We start from the raw sequence: 21,585 nt of genomic DNA on the forward strand, positions 1-21,585 counted from the left end.
TCTGGCAATTCATTAAGCCCGTGATGCCGGAGTTCACGGCCGCGGCATGCTAGCCCCGACCGGGGACCAGAATTGGTTCCCGGTCGGGGGGGGGGGGGGAGGCTGGCGTCAAACCTGCCCGTTTTTGACGCCAGCCTTACGATTTCTCCCTGTTTGGGAGAATCGCGCCCGTTACATTTCACAACAGTGATCACCAGGGAGCAGAGTCATTGACTGATATTCTTCCTTGGTGCAAAGGTTTATAATTTTTTAAAAATAAATTTAGAGTACCCAATTCATTTTTTTCCAATTAAGGGGCAATTTAGCATAGCTAATCCACCTACCCTGCACATCTTTTGCAAACTGTGAATGTGCGAACTCCACATGGATAGTGACCCAGAGCGGGGATCGAACCTGGGACCTTGGCGCCGTGAGGCAGCAGGGCTAACCCACTGCACCACCATGCTGCCCAAGATTTATAAATTTAACGCAGTCCAAGAATTGAACCTGTAGCCTGATTGGTCTATATGCATCAATATATTCACTTACATGCCCATCAGGGAGTTGACAGCGTATCTTTGTTACTATAACAGGACTTTACATCAGTATCACATTCCAGAAGATTAAAATATTTCTAAAAGCTTTACAGCCCAGGGACCAAATCTATTGCTGCATAAAACTTTCCTTCTGTTTGTGAAACCAACTGCAATTTGAAGTTTTCAATTTTAAATATATAATGGGGGATTTGGTAGTTCAGAGAAGGTTCACTGAGCTGATTCCTGGAATGAAGGGTTTGTCTTTTGAGCAGGTTGGGCCTCTATTCTTTGGAGTTTAAAAGAATGAGAGATGACCTTGTTGAAACATCTAGGATTCTGAAGGGGTGCAGCACGGTGGCATAGTGGATAGCACTACTGCCTCACAGCGCCGAGGTCCCAGGTTCGATCCCGGCCCTGGATCACTGTCTGTGTGGAATTTGTACATTCTCCCCACAAACCAAAGATGTGCAGGGTAGGTGGATTGGCCAGGCTAAATTGCCCCTTAATTGGAAAAAATGAATTGGGTACTCTAAATTTCTAAAAACATTAAAAAATTAAAAATAATATTCTGGAGGGGCTTGACAGGGCCAGGCTGCTGAGAGGATGTCTCCCCTTGAAGGAGAATCTAGAACAGGGGGGCGTGGTACAAAAATAAAGTGCTCCGCATGCTTCTGTCTGCTGGGACGTAAAGGCTTCACCCAGCCACTCCTGGTCCAGCTATCCATGCAACAGAGAGGGAATCCTTTTGTCAGTGTTTGCTTCACCAATCTGCCCCAAAAAGTCTATGGAAACCCCTGAAAAAGGTCCAGACGGGAGCTGCCGAATGTGCGACCTACTCCTCCATGGTAGCCACCGGATGTCTCGTCACCGCTTCTTCAATGGCCTTGGCTAGATCTTTTCACAGTTGTTCCCTCTGCTGCTAGAGTTCCGCTTTAATAAAGGCCCTCAAATCAGCTTGAGGCCTTTAAGCTCGCCCTTCCCCCGCCTGCATGCTGGAAAAGTTTTTTGTCTTTGCTGCAGCTTCAGCCGAATCTTTCACTGGTTCTGCTGGGTCTGATAACCAAGAGACCATTTCTGGGAAAAAATATTCCTCCAACATTCACCTACGTCTTTTCATCAAAATTCCACCCCATATTGATTAACAAAGAGTTCTTTTCTGTAACCTTGGGCAGGAGCTGCCTTGTGTGTGACCACTTACCCCATGGTCCACACCGGAAGCCCACGATGAGGCAGAGTCATTGAATATATTCAAGGCACAGTCACATAGATTCTTGATCGACTAGGGAGTCATGGGTTATAAGAGGCAGGCAGGCAGGAAAATAGAATCACAGTATTTACAGGGCAGAAGGAGGTCATTCGACCCATCGAGTGTGCACCGGCCTTTGGAAAGAGCACCCTACTCGATCCCACACTTCCACGCTATCCCCGTAACCCAGTAACCCCACGTAACCTTTTTTGGACACTAAGGACAATTTAGCATGGCCAATCCACCTAACCTGCACATCTTTGGACTGTGGGAGGAAACCGGAGCACCCGGAGGAAACCCACGCAGACATGGGGAGAACATACAGACTCCATACAGACAGTGACCCAAGCCAGGAATCGAACCTGGGACCCTGGAGCTCTGAAGCAACCGTGCTAACCACTGTGGCACTGTGCTGCCCTCTAAGGTTCAGGTCACAATCAGATCAGCCAAGATCTTACCAAATAGTGGAGTAAGATCAGTGGACTGGCTCCTGTTTCCATTTCTCTTGCATTCTCATTTAAGGCACAGATAATTGGGCAGAGAATGGCTGGAACATGTGGGACCCCATCCCAGCAAGAAGTCAATACTTTCAGAAAGACGCTGAAATTATTTGTTTCCAAGTTGGCGCTGATATTGCGGTTGTAATGATGGCAAAATTTGTGCAAGTTTGCCATCACCTCTGTCTGAAAGTGGCATCAATTTCTGGTGTCTGCACATCTGTAGTTAAGGACGGACATCTGGATGACTTGTTTTGCTTATGAACTTCTGTTGGTCTCGCTGCTGAGACAGTTAAATCCAGGCCACAGAGATCACTGGATCTTTGTGGGCAGTATTCTTCGCGGTCAAAAGCACCACTGCCAACAAAATCTGGGCCAAAGTCTGTCCACTAGAGGTCAGACTATGATTTGAAAAGCTGGGAAAGGTGCGTCCTAGATGTTCCTCGAGTTCGAACCTAACTTTGGGTTGTAGCCAATCTCCCTGTCTATTATAGCATTAAAACGTGGTACCAGTAAGGAGACATGTGGAAATGCAGCTGAGCTAAAACATCCAATTATACCTTGTTCTGATTCAGACTATGCTTTACTTAGTCATGTGGTGAAGATGCAGCTGATCGTCTGCAGAAACCAATAATAACAAAACAACACATTTTCATGTTAACAATTTTTTAAAAAATCTATAAGTCGTAGGGTGTATTGGAATTATATGGCCGTCGTGGTAGCACAGTGGTTTGCATTGTTGCTTCACAGCGTCAGGGACCCGGATTCAATTCCCGGTTTGGGTCACTGTCGGTGAGGAGTTTGCACGTTCTCCCTGTGTCTGCGTGGGTTTCCTCCGGGTGCTCCGGTTTCCTCTACAAGCTCCGAAAGACGTGCTATTGGACATTCTGAATTCTCCCTCAGTGTACCTGACTAGGCACCAGAGTGTGGAGACTGGGGGATTTTCACAGTAACACAAATAAAAATCATTATTATTACAGCAACATCTGGGATTTTACATTTTCATCACTGGAGATCTAACATGTCCACTCATGTTGCCAACATTGATCCTAAAGTCCTGGAGAGTGCAAGAACACACAATAATGTTCACAATGGATTATAGTCAAGTATCAGTACTTTGTCTCAACTGTCTCAGATTTCATCAAATCTTTCACTACATTTCCTAATTAGTTTTCCTATGAACTGAAAGAAGCATTCGTTCTTCAACAGGTGTAATTCAAATCCTCTAGTCATTTGTTAAAGGCATGTTTACTTGAAGATATTAAGTGCTGCAGAGACTGAGAAATACTGGGGTTTGCCACAGCTTAATGGAGCATTCAAATTTAGGATGTGTTCACACTGCCCGTTCCGATGAAATCTGACACTCCTTAGAATGTATCATCGTTTGTCACCGTTTAAGGGTTTAATGAAGCATGCCATTTCTAATCTAGTTGCCGGGCACCAATGGTTTGGAAAGAACAATAATTGTAAAGAAACAGTGCAAAATCATGGCCACGTCAGTTTTTTGAAGTCCCCCTCTTTTGTCTGTGTTGTTTTTAACGCTGAATGGGAAGTATTGGGTTTATGTCTGACCATCTGCTTATCATCACCTTACCCCATTTGCTGTCCCCTTCAGTGAAGCTGACATTTATAAGTGAAGACTTTGAGTTTCATTTCTTGTTAGGTCCACTGTAATTTTTATAAAACAACAGCCGACAATGTCCTGGCCGCCCTATTTTACGCCAATTTCCTGGCTGTTTCAGTCAAACACAGCGTGTTAATGAGTACTGGCTGTTAAAATCTGCCAAGTTCCCTTGTTGCTGCTCGATTCGCTGCATCCCCCATATGGGAATTAAAATCGACATTCGTGGGTTTTGACAGGCCTTTGTGTTCTATACAGCATCACACCTGAGGCAATTCTGTTCTTGCCTGATATTCAGACAGGTAGAATTTACCAGCAGGGGTCACTAAATAGCAAATGTGGCTGATGTATTCTAAATAAATGTTCCCTCTCAGTATCCAAAGAACCTGAAGCCTACTTCAATGTCTCTACCATCAACCCTGCTGAGAATAATTCTGTAAAAGTGCGATTGGATCTCGGGGCTTCTTAGCATGCGTGATTCAGTTTTATTGCGACGAGGCAGTGGCATTTATTCCTGGAGCCAGCGGGGTAACCACAAATCGCATCCAAACCATTCTGCGGTGCAGCAAATCAGTATACCAGCACGCCATGACAACAGGCTAGTAAAAAGTGTTAAATGTACAGTGTCACCTTTGGAGTTCATGGACATTCCAATTAACTGGAGGATCAGGTTAAACAAAGCGACATAAAGCTTAAATTAACATGTGATTTCTGTGGAGCCCTTTAACCTCTGAAACAGCACGTTCTGCTAACTGGGAAGCAGTTAGTATGACACAAGGGTCCACAAGGTCACCACTCAAAACAGCCACAGGTGACAAGCCTGTGGAACTTTAATCAACTTGAGTGAAGAGGATGCAATGCTTCATCCGTTACCAAGGGCTTCATAGTATCTTATGGAAGGCTGGTCATATTGATTAGACCTGGTAATGTATAACATTTATTAACCAAACATTAATTTATTAACTGAAAAACATCGAGCAGGCTTAATTCTACATAACAAAATAATGGCAAGTGTTCAAAAACACCATTTATTATTAACATTTTCACAGTTTTTCCTTCACTTCGTGCTGTTCGACCTGCACATCTCCAAAACGTTACCCAAGTAACCATTCCTCACGTGTGAAGCTAGATAGTGACTACCAATGGCTACGTTATTGCAGGTGCATCATCACCAAACCCATTCCTATCCTCAACCTTTTCCATAAGGGCTACCAGATGGAAATGTTCTCCTACTTTCCAATTCATAGCCCAAAGGAGTTGAGGGGACATAAACTGGCACCAAATCTATATTCCAATCATTTTCAATACAGTCAGTGGGCTGAACTCTCCATCGTCGGAATGTTCCATTTTGCCGGCAGCCCGGGAGTATCCCGATGGCGAGGGACTGCCCCACTGACCAGCCAGTCAAACGGAGAATCCCGACGGCATGTTGGACCAGAAATCTGGCACGGCGGGACGGAGAAACCCGTCCAGTGTCTTCCGGAACCTTAATTTTACTGACATATCTAGCAAAACAAAAATGAAATGAAATGAAAATCGTTCATTGTCACAAGTAGGCTTCAAATGAAGTTACTGTGAAAAGCCCCTAGTTGCCACATTCCGGCACCTGTTCGGGGAGGCTGGTACGGGAATTGAACCGTGCTGCTGGCCTGCCTTGGTCTGCTTTCAAAGCCAGAGATTTAGCCCTGTGCTCACATATTTGATGTTAATTAAACTAGAAAACCAACAGCAACTAAAGTGCTCTTGCCTTTTTTCACTGTATGAGGCCTGGGCCAGGAGTTTAGGATGGCAGTGTTTCCCTTCCCACCATCTGATTCTTATTGACACCAGTTTTGCTAGGGCTCCTTGATGCCACACTCAGTCAAATGCTTTCTTGATGTAAAGGGCAGTCACTCTCAACTCACCTCTGTAATTTAGCTTGTTTGTCCATATTTGAACAAAGGGTACATTGAGGACAAGAGCTGAGTGATCCTGGCAGCAGGGTAGCATGGTGGTTAGCATAAATGCTTCACAGCCCCAGGGTCCCAGGTTCGATTCCCGGCTGGGTCACTGTCTGTGTGGAGTCTGCATGTCCACCCCCTGTGTGCGTGGGTTTCCTCCGGGTGCTCCAGTTTCCTCCCACAGTCCAAAGATGTGCGGGTTAGGTGGATTGGCCATGCTAAATTGCCCGTAGTGTCCTAATTAAAGTAAGGTTAAGGGGGGGGTTGTTGGGTTAGGGGTATAGGGTGGATACGTGGGTTTGAGTAGGGTGATCATGGCTCGGCACAACATTGAGGGCCGAAGGGCCTGTTCTGTGCTGTACTGTTCTATGTTCTATGTTCTAAACCGAACTGAGCGTCACTGAGTAGGTTATTGCTAAACAAGTGTGTTTGATTGCACTGTTAATGATCACCTCCACCAATTGACTTATGATTGAGAATAGATTGATAGGACTGTAATTGGCTGGGTTCGAGTTGTCCTGCTTTTTGTGCACAGAACATAACTGGGCAATTTTCCACATTGCTGGGTAGATGCCAGTTTTGGAGCTCAACTGGAACAGCTTGGCTTGGGGCTCAGTTGGTTCTGGAAGTCTTTCGTACTATTGCCGTAATATTGTCAGGGCCTTCAGCCTTTGCAATGTACTGGCCGCCACCTCTGGTGAGTTTGCCCTGCCAGTGGGACAGGACATACCCAGGGATTTCTCTGGTGATGCTTGGGACATTAGTTTTAAAGTCTTGTATGGTTTGGTATACAGGCCGATGCTAGTGTTATAGCTGCACTAGAACAGGTTGGCTAGGGGAGTGGCAGGTTCTAGAGCACAGGTCTTCAGTACTCCTGCTGGATTATTGTGGATCCATAGCATTTACAATACCTCGTGCCTTCAGCCATCTCTTTGACATCTCCTGGAGTGAAGACTGGCACCTCTAATGCAGTGGACCTTTGGAGGATGTCCATTCAGCACTTCTGGCTGATGATTATTCAAATGCTTCAGTCTTATTTTTTGCTCCCCTATCATTGAGGATGGGATATGTGTGGAGTCTCCTACTCCAGTGAGTTGTTTAATTATTCATCACTATTCACGGCTGGATGTGGCAGGACTGCAGAGCTTAAATCTGACCCGTTGATTATGGAATTGCTTAGCTCTGCCTATCACTTGCTTCATGCTGTTTGGCATGCAAGTAGCCCTGTGTTGCAGCTTCACCAGGTTGGCACCTCAGTTTTAGGTATGCCTCGTGCTGCTTCTGTCATGCCCTCCTGCACTTTTAATTTAACAAGGGTTGATCTTCTGGTTTAGTGAGTGGGGGATATGCCGGGCCATGAGGTTATAGATTGTGGTTGAGTACAATTCTGAGTAGTTCACAGCACCTCATGGTGCCTATTCTTGAGTTGCTAGGTCTGTTTGAAATCTATCCCATTTAGCATGGTGATAGTGCCACAAAACATGATGTAGGTTATCCTCAATGTGAAGACAGGACTTTGAGTCTGCAAGGAATGTGCAATTGTCACCCCTACCGATACTGTCATGGACCGATGCATCTGCGGCAGATGTATTAGTGAGGATGAGGTAAACGTATGTTTTTTCTCCTTGCTGGTTCCCTGACCATCTGCGGCAGATGTAGGCCAGCAGCTATGTTCTTCAGGACTTGGCCAGCCTGGTCTGTAGTGGTGCAACTGAGTCACCCTTTGAAGTCCTTCACATTCTACGCCCTTTGTCACCCATTACGATCCCAGACCAGCCCCCAACAGTGGCTTGGATACTGGAACAAAACCTAAATATGTTATTTCAGACTGTGCGGAAATAATGATTAGCTCCAGGAGTGATTGCATGAAAAAACAGGGATTTTGTATTTTAAAACAAAACTTTATTATGATGAAATATTAGACTCTTTTAACTTAACACCCAAAAAGAACAGCTTACAATTGATTCTTAAACACTACTACTCAATTCCCCATTAAACAACAAGAAAAGAACATAGAGCTCGCAATACAGTTTAATATCAGCATGGCATAGAGTGATATTTGTTTCATAGACAGATTGTGGCTCCGGTGAGAACCCATTCAGACTCTGGCTGAATATCTTCAAATAGCTGTTTCAACTGGGCTGACTGCTCTGCTTTAACCATTATTACTCTTTTTTTTAACCTATCCTCCTGGGAGAGAAAACTGCCTTTTCTTGTGGCCAAAACAAGAGTTGCCAGATCAGACTTCAAATCTTTTCCAGAGCTTTCTCAAAATCTCTCTCTGAATCACTTAGCTCTACCCAGCAATGACATCATCTCCCCAAAGCTAGAAAACAAATGAACTCTCCAGGAACCTCCCCAATTAAACTACAGCATACTAGCCGAGACGGAAAATGCATTCCTCTGGTCAATTTCATTTTCTGGCTCCTAAAAACTCCCAGGTGCTGCAAAACAGGATTCTTTTAATCACACAGGACCATTGCAGTAAATTACCCAATAGCTCAAATTCAATATTCCTAAAATCCTTCATTCACCACATACCCTCAGTGCTTCCTGCAAGTTGCATTCAACATGGAGGAGTACTCATTTCAGCTGAGGGGAGTAATAGATGGTAATCAGCAGGAGACTTACTTGTCCATGTTTGACCTGAGACGTCATGGAGACCAGAGTCACTGTTGCAACCTCACAGACCTCCCGACTGTGTGCCACTATGCCGCCGCCAACTGTACTATATCTGTCCTATAGGTGGGACCCAGGGATGGTGGTGCGTGGGGCATTTTCTGTCAGGTATGATTCCATGAGTATGAAAATGTCAGATTCCTGTTTGACTAGTCCATGAGACGGCTCTCCAAATTTTGGCACAAGCACTCAGATGTTAGTAAACAGCACTTTACAGGGTCTTTAGGGCTGAGTTTGTCATTGTTTTCTCCGGTACTAGGTCAATGCCTGGTGATTCATCTGGTTTATTTCCTGATCCAATTTTCTGTAGCAGTTTGATACAAACTTGTCAAGCTATTCCGTAGGGCATTTAAGAATCAACCACATTGCTGTGGGTCTGGAGTCGAATGTAGGCCAGACCAGGTAAGGACTGCAGATTTCCTTCCAAACAAAGAACAAAGAACAAAGAAAAGTACAGCACAGGAACAGGCCCTTCCTGGGTCCGTATCCCTCTATTCCCATCCTATTCATGTATTTGTCAAGATGCCCCTTAAACGTCACTATCGTCCCTGCTTCCACCACCTCCTCCGGCAGCGAGTTCCAGGCACCCACTACCCTCTGTGTAAAAAAAACTTGCCTCGTGCATCTACTCTATACCTTGCCCCTCGCACTTTAAACCTATGCCCCCTAGTAATTGACCCCTCTACCCTGGGGGAAAGCCTCTGACTGTCCTAATGGATATTAGTGAATCAGATGGGTTTTTATAACAATCAACAATGGTTTCATGGTCACCATTAGACTTTTAACTCCAGAGTTTTATTGAATTCAAATTCAACATATCTGCCATGGTAGAATCCTAACCCAGGTTCCCAACGCTCTGGTCTCTGGGTTATTCGTGGTTTCTCTGCAGCCATTTATCGTTCCAACGAACGTTAATTAACTGGAGATGGTAAGCACTGCTCCGAAAGCTAGTGATTCGAAACAAACCTGTTGGACTTTAACCTGGTGTAAGACTTCTTATTGTGCTCACCACAGTCCAACGCCAGCATCTCCACATCATAACTGGAGATGGAACTTCTGTCCCTCAGTTCCAGCAGTGCCAGAACCTACATGGAGGGAGTAGGGGATGGAGGTGGAGAGGCTGGGCCGGAGGGAGCACCCACACTCCACCAGACATTTAGGGGAGCACCTGATCATAAATGGAGGCTGTTTACGGAGCACCTTCCCCCGTCCCCACCCTTACCGCTCCACCCTCCCATCCCACTCTCACTCGGGGCTTCAGCAGGGTCACCTTTCAGGTTGAGGACTCGCCCATCCCACCATAAAATTGCGGAGAGGGAAGAGTAGGTGGGACCCTCGTGGGATGGCCATGCAAAGAATTTTATGGGACCCACGCACCTGCAAATGTACCAGCGGGGGAACATAAAATTCTGCCCCTGCTCTCAACTGCTTTCAGTCTCCACTTCAGAAAAAAAAACTACTCTTATACAAATGCACAGTTACATGTGCTAACCTTGGGAATGGACAGTGAGAGAAGCTGACCCTGAACTGGTTCAATGCCTCAATGTAAAGGAATCGTGGTGCCTTCATCCTAGAGCACTGTAACACAGAAGGAAATTGTTCAGCTCATCATGCCTCTAACAGTTCTTTGATAGAGCTAGTCCCACATTCCTGATTATTGTCCATAACTCTGAAATCTTCTCATCCTCAAGTACCTGTCCAGCTCCCTTTTAAAATTATTCAGGGCTCACCTCTCACCTTTTCAGGTAGTGTTGCACGTTTTACTTGAGTGTATTACGCGTTTATTGGAGTGTATTAACACGCCTCCGTTTAAAGGCCGTGTGCTTAACACTACTACAGCTCTGTGTGTGTATTTTCAGCTCGGAGTCGCCAGGTGCCGTATTTAGACACCTCACAAGTATTTCAAGGTCAGGTTCAAAGTAATAAAACTATACACCGATTAGTAAGTTCAAACGATTAATATTTATTATACAAATATAATAAATACGCATGCATACGCTAAAGACTAATACTTATTTCTACTATTAAACGACTAAATACTTATCTAAGTAGGAACCAGCAAGGTCAGGGGACAAGGCCTTTGTTCCTTTCTGGGCTGCACCTTCTGTTCTCTAATAGTGGAATAATGTATAAGCAATGCCGGGTTCACGTAGCGAGCATCGTTTTGGCACTTACTGAACGATGGCTGGTGCTCAACGGCCGGTGATGAAAGACAGGATCTGGAGGCTGGAGTCGGAGTCAAAACAGCAGTCCAAGCCGGAGCACAAAAACAGCAACGGAGCCGGAGCACAACAGACAGAACCATGTGCGGGGCCTACCTTTATAGGTCCCCCAATGTCCGTGCCTTTTCGGGGCGGGCCTTTACCTGCCATGTATCGATTGGGTCATTTCCCAATCGATGTCTTACAAATCCCCCAATCTGAGGGTCTCTTCTCGATGGGTGGGGCGGTCTCTAGGGTCTTTTGTGATGGATACTTCTGGTGCCGTTTCGTCTGGGCGTCCACTCAAAGTATCCATTCAAACCCAAATGTTGCTATTGTGTGGGCCCAGATCTGGATCGCCTCATTACTATGCAAAGCGTTTTGCTATTTACACCTTTGGTTGAGATCTTTCACCTGGCCATAAACTAGTTTCGATACGTGCAGAATGCTAATTAGCCTTTGCAAACTGCTTGTCCTAGCTAAGACTGTTTTCTCCCTACAGCCTTAGCAGTTCTCCATTTTGTTAGCCCAGTGTCCATCTTAGGTGGCTACAGTAGAGAGTTCCAGATCTTTTGCCAAATGTTATTAAAGCTATGACCTCTGGTTATTGATCCACTTGCCAGAGGGCAGCATGGTGGCACAGTGGTTAGCACTGCTGCCTCACAGCGCTGAGGTCCCAGGTTCGATACTGGCCCTCCATGTGGAGTTTGTACATTCTCCCCGTGTCTGTGTGGGTTTCGCCCTCACAACAGAAAGATGTGCGGAGTAGGTGGATTGGCCATGATAAATTGTCCCTTAATTGGAAAAAAAATAATTGGGTACTCTAAAATTTAAAAAAATAAATAACTGAAGACCATCAAGAATGGTAACATCCTGATAAAACACTTCCATTTTCTTTCCAAGACCCTGAAGTGTGGTGCCAATGATATATTCCATTAAGTATGCATGCTCATGTACCGACTGGCCAATGACAGAGGTCATAATAGGGCAGAAATTTGGGAGACCCATACAAATGTGGAGCAGCTGCAATGAGTTGTGTGGAAGCTGTTCCCTTTAGATTTGATATGCACAGGAATATTTATCACTGGTCAACAGCAACAGAACAGGAATGTATATTGCAAATGTCACATGTATTTCAATTATATTGAGGAACCTCAGAGTACAACATGCTCTATGGAGAAAAGTTGAATTATATTGCACTTTTTGTCATGTCCAATTTGAAATGTTTTGTAATGTGCTCTTACAAATTTTATGATGTCACAAAGATGTGGGCTGGGATTTTCCCTTTTGGGGACTAAGTTCCCAGCTCACCGGAAAACGGGCGAGAATCACTCGGACTTTTTCCTCGAAAGTCTGGGGTGATTCTCCGTTTTACAGGGGGCTAGCAGGGCCTTGGTGTGCGTCCCGCAGCTCTGGCTGTCGGGGGCCCCTGCTGTCCAGACCGTGAGGCCGCACTTGCACACGGCGGCCGCAAGCAGATCCACGCATGCGCGCGGCGGCCCACTTCGGTTTGGGCGCCGCCAACATGGCGGAGCCACACAGTGGGCCCGTACAGAGTAAGGTAGGTTTCCCCCCAGATCGCGATGGCCGGCCGATCGGTGGGCCCTGATCACGGGCCTGGCCACCGCTGAGGCTGCCCCCCAGAGTCAGACTCCCCCCACCGCTTACTCGGACCGTCACCGCGGTGGTACCAGATGTAAACCACGCCGGCGGGCGTTGGGCCGGTCGTCCGCGGAGAATCGCTGCGGGAGCCCATTTCAGCGGTCCCCGACCGACGCCGTGGCAACCGCGCGGGCATGATTGGCACCGATTCTCCAATCGCCAGAGAATTGGCGGCCCAGCGTCGGAGTGGTGTGGCGAGAATTTCCCGCGCCTCAGCGATTCTCCAACCCGGCGCGGACTCGGAGAATCCCAGCCATGCTGTATGGAATTAATTTGATATTTCCTCAGTTTGTTTCACATAATAATCTTTTTTAAAAGACACCATTCACGGGTAGCACGGTGGCGCAGAGGGTTAGCCCTGCTGCCTCACGGTGCCGAGGTCCCAGGTTTGATCCCGGCTCTGGGTCACTGTCTGTGTGGAGTTTGCACATTCTCCCCGTGTTTGCGTGGGTTTCGCCCCCACAACCCAAAGATGTGCAGGGTAGGTGGATTGAACACACTAAATTGCCCCTTAATTGGAAAAAATTAATTGGGTACTCTAAATTTTTTTTTAAAAATACACCATTCACTGGAACACGAGGACTCTGACCCTTCCCGCGGGTGGGATATTCCAGTCCCATTGAAGGTAATCCCCAGCAGTGGCTCCCCTGGCGGCGAGACGGGTGAGCCAAAAAAACACAATAGACATCGGTGGGACTGGAAGATTCTGCCTTCGGACAACGGTGAGCCTCCCACACGCGGGCGGGGGGGGGGGGGGGGGGGGGGGGGGGGGGGGTAGAATCGCACCCACTGACTCAAAATGCCTCTCAAATTGCATTTGTGTGGCTGCATCATATTACCTGGAGATGTAGGGACTATTGATGCCCCGACAGACAATGACCTATTGGAGGTGTGAAAAGCTTCTTTCTGATCTTATCCAAATAGAAGTATGAACCGTTCAGGAGTTAATTGCTGGAACATTAATTATTAATCACCATGGCAATCACAATGACTAAGAGTAGCTGTGCCAGACATGAACTGATCAGCTTCCTTTCAGAATACACAATGTGAAATGTAGAGAGGTCTTGTGGTGCCTTTTGTGCAGACACTGTCTCACAGTGCCAGGGACCTGGGTTCAATTCCCGCCTTGGGTGACTGTCTGTGCTGTAAGTTTCCCCCCCCAGTCTATGTGGGTTTCCTCCGGGTGCAAACTCCACATGGACAGTGACCTGGGGTCGGGATCAAACCCAGGTCCTCTGTGCCGTGAGGCAGCAGTGTTAACCACTGCGCCACAGTGGCCCCCCCAGCAAATATGTCACTTGTGTTGTGTTAAAATTCTCCAGTTGGGCGGCACGATGGTGCAGTGTGTAGCACTGCTGCCTCACGCCGCCAAGAACCTAGGTTTGATGCTGGCCCTGGGTCACTGACAGTGTGGAGTTTGCACATTCTCTCCATGTCTGCATGTCTGCATGTGGCTCACCCCCACAACACAAAGATGTGCAGGGTAGGTGCATTGGCCATGTTAAATTGTCCCTTAATTGAAAAATTAAGGTAATTTTAATTTATTTGAAAAAAATAATTCTCGTGGATATAATTCTCATGATGACCTGCATAAATTAGTGTTTTCACAAAGTGTTTTCTTAAAAAAAACATTAAATTGCAGCTATTCGCTCTCAGCCCTTTACCGATTCACAACCATGATGTGAAGTTTATGAAGAGGTAATTAATAACCTGTTCTGATCACCCTGCTGAAATTGTCTCCACACATTGCATAATGTTGAAGTCAAAATTGTGTCTACCACCCACCCCGGTACAATCCCGGCCCTGGGTCACTGTCCGTGTGGAGTTTGCAGTCTCCCCAACAACACAAGGATGTGCAGTGTAGATGGTTGGCCGCACTAAATTGCCCCTTAATTGGATAAAAAAAATCTAAATTTATTTTTTCAAACATTTTTTTAGTTAAACAAAAATAATGAAAAGTTAAATTGCCATTTACTTATTGATAAAAGCTGTATAGAATTTTTAGGATCTATCAGGCATTTAGGATTTATAGGAATTTTAGGTCCCAATTTGTTGCTTACATCAGTGGGAGCGATCTACCAGCCATGCTCCATAAATGGGGACCAGACGGAAAGGCACCAGTGGGGGTTTCCCAGGGGATTGGAGGCCAACCGGTGCATACCCTCTGGGCAGGTTGGCACCCTTGCACTGCCAACTGGGAAGGTACCAAGCTATATATTTAGCACACCGGTGCACTGCACGGGTGCGGCGGGGGGGGGGGGGGGGGGGGGGGGTGGATTCCCTTACAATGAGTTGAGGGGTTTCGCTGGTCATGTCGTGAACTTGAAAGATCAGGACGCCATTTAAAAATGGCCTTCCGATCACTCACTGCACTGAGGAATTCTAGTGAGCGGAGGTCCTCAGTGCAGAAAGCGGGGCAGAGTGTGGCCTCGGGCACGCATTTGTTGCTACGGCCCCGTATCTAACCGGATGGACTCTGCGTCTGCACGTTCTCCCTGCGTCTGCGTGGGTTTCCTCCGGGTGCTCCGGTTTCCTCCCACAGTCCAACGATGTGCAGGTTAGGTGGATTGGCCATGATAAATTGCCCCTAGTGTCCAAAAAAGGTAAGGTAAGGTGGGGTTACGGGGTTAGGGTGGAAGTGTGGGGATTGGGTGGAGTTGTGGGCTTAGCTGGGCTGCTCTTTCCAAGGGTTGATGCAGACTCGATGGGCCGAATGGCCTCCTTCTGCACTGTAAATTCTGTGACATTAGATAGCGGGGTGTCTCTCGGCGCTGCAAGCACAGGGAAAAACGCGGCTAAACACGTGCGCAATGGGACTCTGTTCCCATTTGGTTAGATCAGGCCCAGTGTCATAATACAGAGCAGTGCACTGTGTTTGACTTTGTGCATTATCTTCCCTGATTTTTTTTCACTGCAAGGAAATGATCATGGCAAGGATCAAACTGATAAGATCTGCATTTTAATTTAATTTAAAATTAAGCTTCTTAATTTAAAAAATCCTTATTTGTTTGACATACAACAATGGTTTGATTATATAAAGGAACCTTTATAAACGTTAAAATGTATTGCTGCCACGCAAAACCTTGATTAGAGTGAAGAAATGAAGACTTAGCGTGCCATTTCTGAAAGGTTGCCAACCCCTGATCTGAAACATAGCTCGAACTATTGCACTTTTGTAATTTTGTATCAATATCAAAGTCATTATTATTGCCTGTATTTTCAAATCTCTGTGTGTCAATGTGTCAATTGAAATCTTAATTGTATTCTGTGAAAATCTGGTACCTGTACAAATAACCAAACCAGGCAGAAGACAGACCTATTCAATCGCTTGGCTAGGTTTACAGTGGGGTCACTTAGAAGAGCATTCAGCAACATATAATTAGTGACCTTTTACACAGGCTGTTGGAGTTACATTTTAAGTAATTTATTAAAACATTGAACTATATCAGGTCGAACATTTCCTCTAATGTTACCTCTAACATTCGCCCTTCACACTGTTCACGTTAATCTTGACAATTGCACCAATTTTACTCACAAAATGGTTCATAATTGTGGTGTTTAAAAATTTTTTTACAAAGAAATAAGGGGCATCACGGTGGTGCAGTGGGTGAGCCCTGTAGTCTCATGGCTCCGAGGTTCCAGGTTCAATCACGGCTGTGGGTCACTATCCGTGTGGAGTTTGCACATTCTCCCCGTGTTTGCGTGGGTTTCACCCCCACAGCCCAAAAGATGTGCAGGCTAGGTAGATTGGCCATGCTAAATTGCCCCTTAATTGAAAAAATGAATTGGGTACACTAAATTTATTTTTAAAAAAGAAATAAGGACCAGAAAAATTACATTTCCAACATGCCTCACACCAGAAGGGACCTGGGTTCGATCTTGGCCTCGGGTGACTGTGTGGGGTTTGTACGTTCTCTCTGTGTTTGCGTGGGTTTCCTCCGGGTGCTCCTGTGTCCTCCACAGTCCAAAGATGTGCAGGTTAAGTGAATTGGCTATGCAAAATTGCCAGTGTCAAGAGTTACGGGCACAGGGAGGGGGACTGGGCCTAATAGGGTGCTCTTTCGGCGAGTAGGTGCAGACTCGATGGGCTGAATGACCACATTCTGCACTGTAGGGATTCTATGATTCTATATGGAGCTTAGGTTCTTCAAACAATCGACTTGTACTGGCTGTATTTTCCGCACATCTGCTCGCCAGTAGAATGGGCTGAAAATGGGAAGCAAATGAGCACACAAAAGTGGAAAGCATATTAACTGTCTTCACCAACACATTGGGAAGGACTTTCCTCCCCCTCCACGGCGTGTTCTTTTTTTCATAAATTTAGAATACCCAATTATTTTTTTTTCCAATTTCGGGGCAATTTGGCGTGGCCAATTCACCTATTCTGTGCATCTTTTTGGTTTCCCATTGAACGGAACCTCACCGCTGCAAAGCCGGTGCTGGCGTGCCATCGGTGGGACCGTAAGATCCCGCCAACATGAACAGCCAGAAAATCCCACCCACTAACTATATCATATCAGCTTGTTAGTCTCCCCTCTCAATGCACAGCTTTGTCATTGGTAAGAATTCAGCAGTGCCTCCTTGTGGTGACACATGGAACTGGAATCCCTTATGGGCACAAACTAAAGATTGAGAGGAACTCAGAGGAGATTTCCCCCCAAGACATTACGTGTTCTTGTCTCTTGGAACACCCTCGCACTCAGGACCCAAACTCTCAGTTGTGGTCGATTAGTTTCACTGCCTTGTGGAGACCTCAGGAAAGCTGAAAGCTAAGGGAATAAACCCTGACAAAATTTCTGGGAATGGAAGCAAATGGTGGAAAATATCTAAATGTCATGTTCTCAGCAACTTCTGCAACCAAGCCGGTGCCAAATGTACTATTTTGCATTCCTTCGAACTCAACTGAGGAGATCGAGAGGGGCATCTGACATTTGGACAGTCCAGGGTCTCCATAACTGTTGCCCAGGCTTGCGCCCCAGAGAGAACACCATGGTTTCACTGGAGAATGTTAAAAAAAAATTTTTAGAGTACCCACTTTTTTTTTCAATTAAGAGGCAATTTAGCGTGGCCAATCCACCTAAACTGAACATCTTTGGGCTGTCGGGGTGAAACCCACCCAGACATGGGGAGACTGCGCAAACTCCACCCAGACAGTGACCCAGGGCCGGGATCAAACCCGGGTCCTCTGCGGCGTTAGCAGCAGTGCTAACCACTGCACCATCATGCCACCCAACTGGAGAATGTTAACACAACACAAGAATGATAGTTATGAGTGATAAACCCAACTCGATTGGTGTGGAGAATAGGTGTCTCCGATGGTGCGAGGGTCTATAGTGCCCGACTAGTAAACCGCTGTCCTTCTCAGATCTGCAGCGACTAATAAGGTACTGAACTGCCACAATCCAACTGCCTCAGTTAGTGCTTGGAGTTTAGAGTCTCTGCTCAGTAAATGAATGGAATCCATATCACCAGGCAAACAAACGAAACAAAAAGAAAGAAGGTGCCAACTCTTCGATTGGCAGACTGAGATGTCAGGACCGTGTACACTGGACTGACTGACAACTTGCAGCTGGTCAATAAGAAGCACAAGGCAGCTGTGATGGAACTTGATAGGCTGACCATCCACATAGCATCCCGACAAGAGACCAGGCTCGCCGAGAGCAAATCTTTGAGAGAAAAGTGTTATACAATTCATCCGGCAGGGAAAGAACTCAGAGAAAACATGTGAGCAGTGCTTAAGCGGCGTTGTAAGGCAAATCTTAATGACCGAACCTCACACAAACGGTTCAGAATATGTTATCTCCATCCACCTCTCAACTCAAACAGGGCCAGTTAACCTTATGAGTATCTACGTTTCAAAACTTTGCTCTGCTACAGAATCCCTAAATCAGCACATTTTTCATCTACTGGGGCATTTAATAATAATAATAATAATTGCTTATTGCCACAAGTAGGCTTCAATTAAGTGACTGAAAAGCCCCTAGTCGTCACATTCCGGCACCTGTTCGGGGAGGGAGTACGGCATTTCAATGCACAGGTGGGCATGGAATATGAGGAATGTCCTTCTTGCCTCTGACATCATTGTCTGGGAAAGATAAATGAGAACAGACAGAGACTACTTAAGCTTTGTTACTAAAATGAGCTTTGTGTAACTAACACCCTTTTTCAGAACAAACAATGCCACAATGTGTCATGGAGACATCCTAGATCTAGGCCTCGCCATTAACTAAATCTGATCATCACCAGGCATGAATGGTTATGAGACAGAACACCACTTATAACAAAGATATAATCCCAACAGTGCAGAAGAGGCCATTCGGCCCATCAAGTCCACACTAAACCTCTGAAAGAGCACCGTACCCCACTCTCTGCCCTTTCCCCATATCAACTTAACCTCACCTAACCTGCACATCCCTGGACATTAAAGGACAATTTTATCATGGCCAATCCACCTAAGCTGCACACCTTTGGGAGAAAACTAGAGCATCCTGAGGAAACCCACGCAGACATGAGGAGAAAGTGCAAACTCCAACAGACAGTCATCCAAGACTGGAATTGAACACGTGGTCCTGGCGCTGTGAGGCAGCAGTGCTAAATACTGTGCCTCCGTGCTGCCCCTTGGTGTGCACTAGGATGAGGGTGCAACCCTTGAAATTCATTAAAAGCAGAAATACTGACTTCCAGTGACAGGGATGTGCTGATAAGTCACACATCAGGTGGCTCGCCTCCCACGAACCTGAAGAATAGGCACATTTTGCTTGAAAAAGGCCCGCAAATGATACAAATTATCCTCACACCACTAACAAAACGACGATAGAAGGAAAGATGGCGAACAACAGCCAGTCCAGAGAACGAGCGGAGACCAGGGGCGAAATTCTCCAACCCCACGCAGGGTCGGAGAATCGGCCAGCGGCGCCGATAATGCCGCTCCCGCCATGTTAAAGATTCACCCACCCGCCATAAAACGGTGTTCTTCAAATCCCGCCGGCCGCCTCGGAAAACGGCTGGCGCCGGCGGGATGCCATTGTTTTTTTAAGCTTTTTTATTCACCGGCCCGGAAGGGCCGAAGTCCCGCCGACGTGGCCACGGGTCACGTCGGCGAAAATCAAAGTAGGTTTATAACGGCGTCAACCATTGATGATGGTTGACGCCGTTCAGTCACCTACATCGAGTGCGGGGGGGGGGGGGGGGTAGGGGGATGGGGGGTGGGAGGGTAAGGGGGAGGGGGTAGGGGTGGGGTAGGGGTAGGGGTAGAGGTAGGGGGCAGCGGCGTGCAGAGGGGGGGGGCGACGGTGCGCTGGCCCCGGGCATCCATTGGATGGGGGCATCAGCAGATCTTCCTCAAGGCTCCCCTTCCTCCCAGCTGCCTTGTCTTTGTTTGAGAGAGAGAGAGAGAGGGAGATTGTGGGGACAGACAGAGAGAGAGAGAGACAGAGAGAGGGAGTCCGTCCGTCCTCTGGCTGAGAGCAGGGCTTTGGTGAGTATATTACAATCTGCCTAAACCCAGGAATATTGCCTGGTTAGAATGCAGAGGGAAATGCTGGGATCCCGGGGTGGGAGATGTGTCTGGATTTGTCTATTTCAGCTTCAGCCTCTGCGATTTCAGGTCAGTTTCACAACAACAGGAAAAACGCGCGGAGAGAGAGAGGGAAAATCTTTTGGCAAAGTTTCTGGGTTCAGCCTTTATAATTCACAGCGCAGAAAGGGTTCTGCGCTGTGAATTATAAAGGCACCTTTTCTAATCCTGGGGAGAAACAACCTTTTGAAGAGTCTGAGGAAATAAGCAGGAATTTGGATTAATTCTGCCTCCCCACCCCCTGGGCCTCTTTCTCCTCCCTCCCCCTTTCTCCTCCCTCCCCCTTTCTCCTCCCTCCCCCTTTCTCCTCTCTCTCTCTCACATTCTCCTCATCCTGCCCTTTGTTTCAGAGCTATTTGATCCCCCTGTGCACTGGCACAGATTTACAGTGCGGTTTAGGTTCTGTGTTTACCCCAGGTGTGGGGGCGGGGAAAAGAGGGAGGGTTCGGCATTCCTCAGGGGCACTGCATTGAACCACCCCCACCCCCCGTCCCAAATCATCCTCCATCTAACCTCATCCATCCCTCTGGAAATAGCTCTGGAACAAAGGGCAGGATGAAGAGAATGTGAGAGAGAGAGAGGAGAAAGGGGGAGAGAGGAGAAAGAGGGAGGGAGGAGAAAGGGGGAGGGAGGAGAAAGGGGGAGGGAGCAGAAAGGGGGAGGGAGGAGAAAGGGGGAGGGAGGAGAAAGGGGGAGGGAAGAGAAAGAGGCCCAGCGGGTGGGGAGGCAGAATTAATCCAAATTCCTGCTTATTTCCTCAGACTCTTCAAAAGGTTGTTTCTCCCCAGGATTAGAAAAGGTGCCTTTATAATTCACAGCGCAGAACCCTTTCTGCGCTGTGAATTATAAAGGCTGAACCCAGAAACTTTGCCAAAAGTTTTTCCCTCTCTCTCCGCGCGTTTTTCCTGTTGTGAAACTGACCTGAAATCGCAGAGGCTGAAGCTGAAATAGACAAATCCAGACACATCTCCCACCCCGGGATCCCAGCATTTCCCTCTGCATTCTAACCAGGCAATATTCCTGGGTTTAGGCAGATTGCAGTACACTCACCAAAGCCCTGCTCTCAGCCAGAGGACGGACGGGACTCCCTCTCTCTGTCTCTCTCTCTCTGTCTGTCCCCACAATCTCCCTCTCTCTCTCTCAAACAAAGACAAGACAGCTGGGAGGAAGGGGAGCCTTGAGGAAGATCTGCTGATGCCCCCATCCAATAGATGCCCGGGGCCAACGCACCGTCGCCCCCCCCCCCCTGCACGCCGCTGCCCCCTACCCCAACCCCCTACCCCTACCCCCCTACCTCTACCCCTACCCCCCCCACCCCTACCCCCCTCCACCCCTACCCCCCCACCCCTACCCCCCACCCCCCCACCCCTACCCCCCCCACCCCTACCCCCCCACACCCCTACCCCCCACCCCTACCCCCCTCCAACGCCGCAACCCCCCCAACGCAGCAACCCCCCAATGCCGCAACCCTCCCCAACGCCGCCCCCCCCAACGCCGCAATCCCCCCCCAACGCCGCAACCCCCCCCCCCCACCCCCCCCAACGCCGCAACCCACCCCCCCACCCCTTCCCCCCTCCAACGCCGGGCGGCGTTGATGATGTCGCCCGACATCGACTGACGCGCCACTTCTGCAGCGGGTGAAACTGAC

The sequence above is a fragment of the Scyliorhinus canicula genome, chromosome 7 (assembly GCF_902713615.1).
Source record: "Scyliorhinus canicula chromosome 7, sScyCan1.1, whole genome shotgun sequence".
Classification (NCBI taxonomy): Eukaryota; Metazoa; Chordata; class Chondrichthyes; order Carcharhiniformes; family Scyliorhinidae; genus Scyliorhinus; species Scyliorhinus canicula.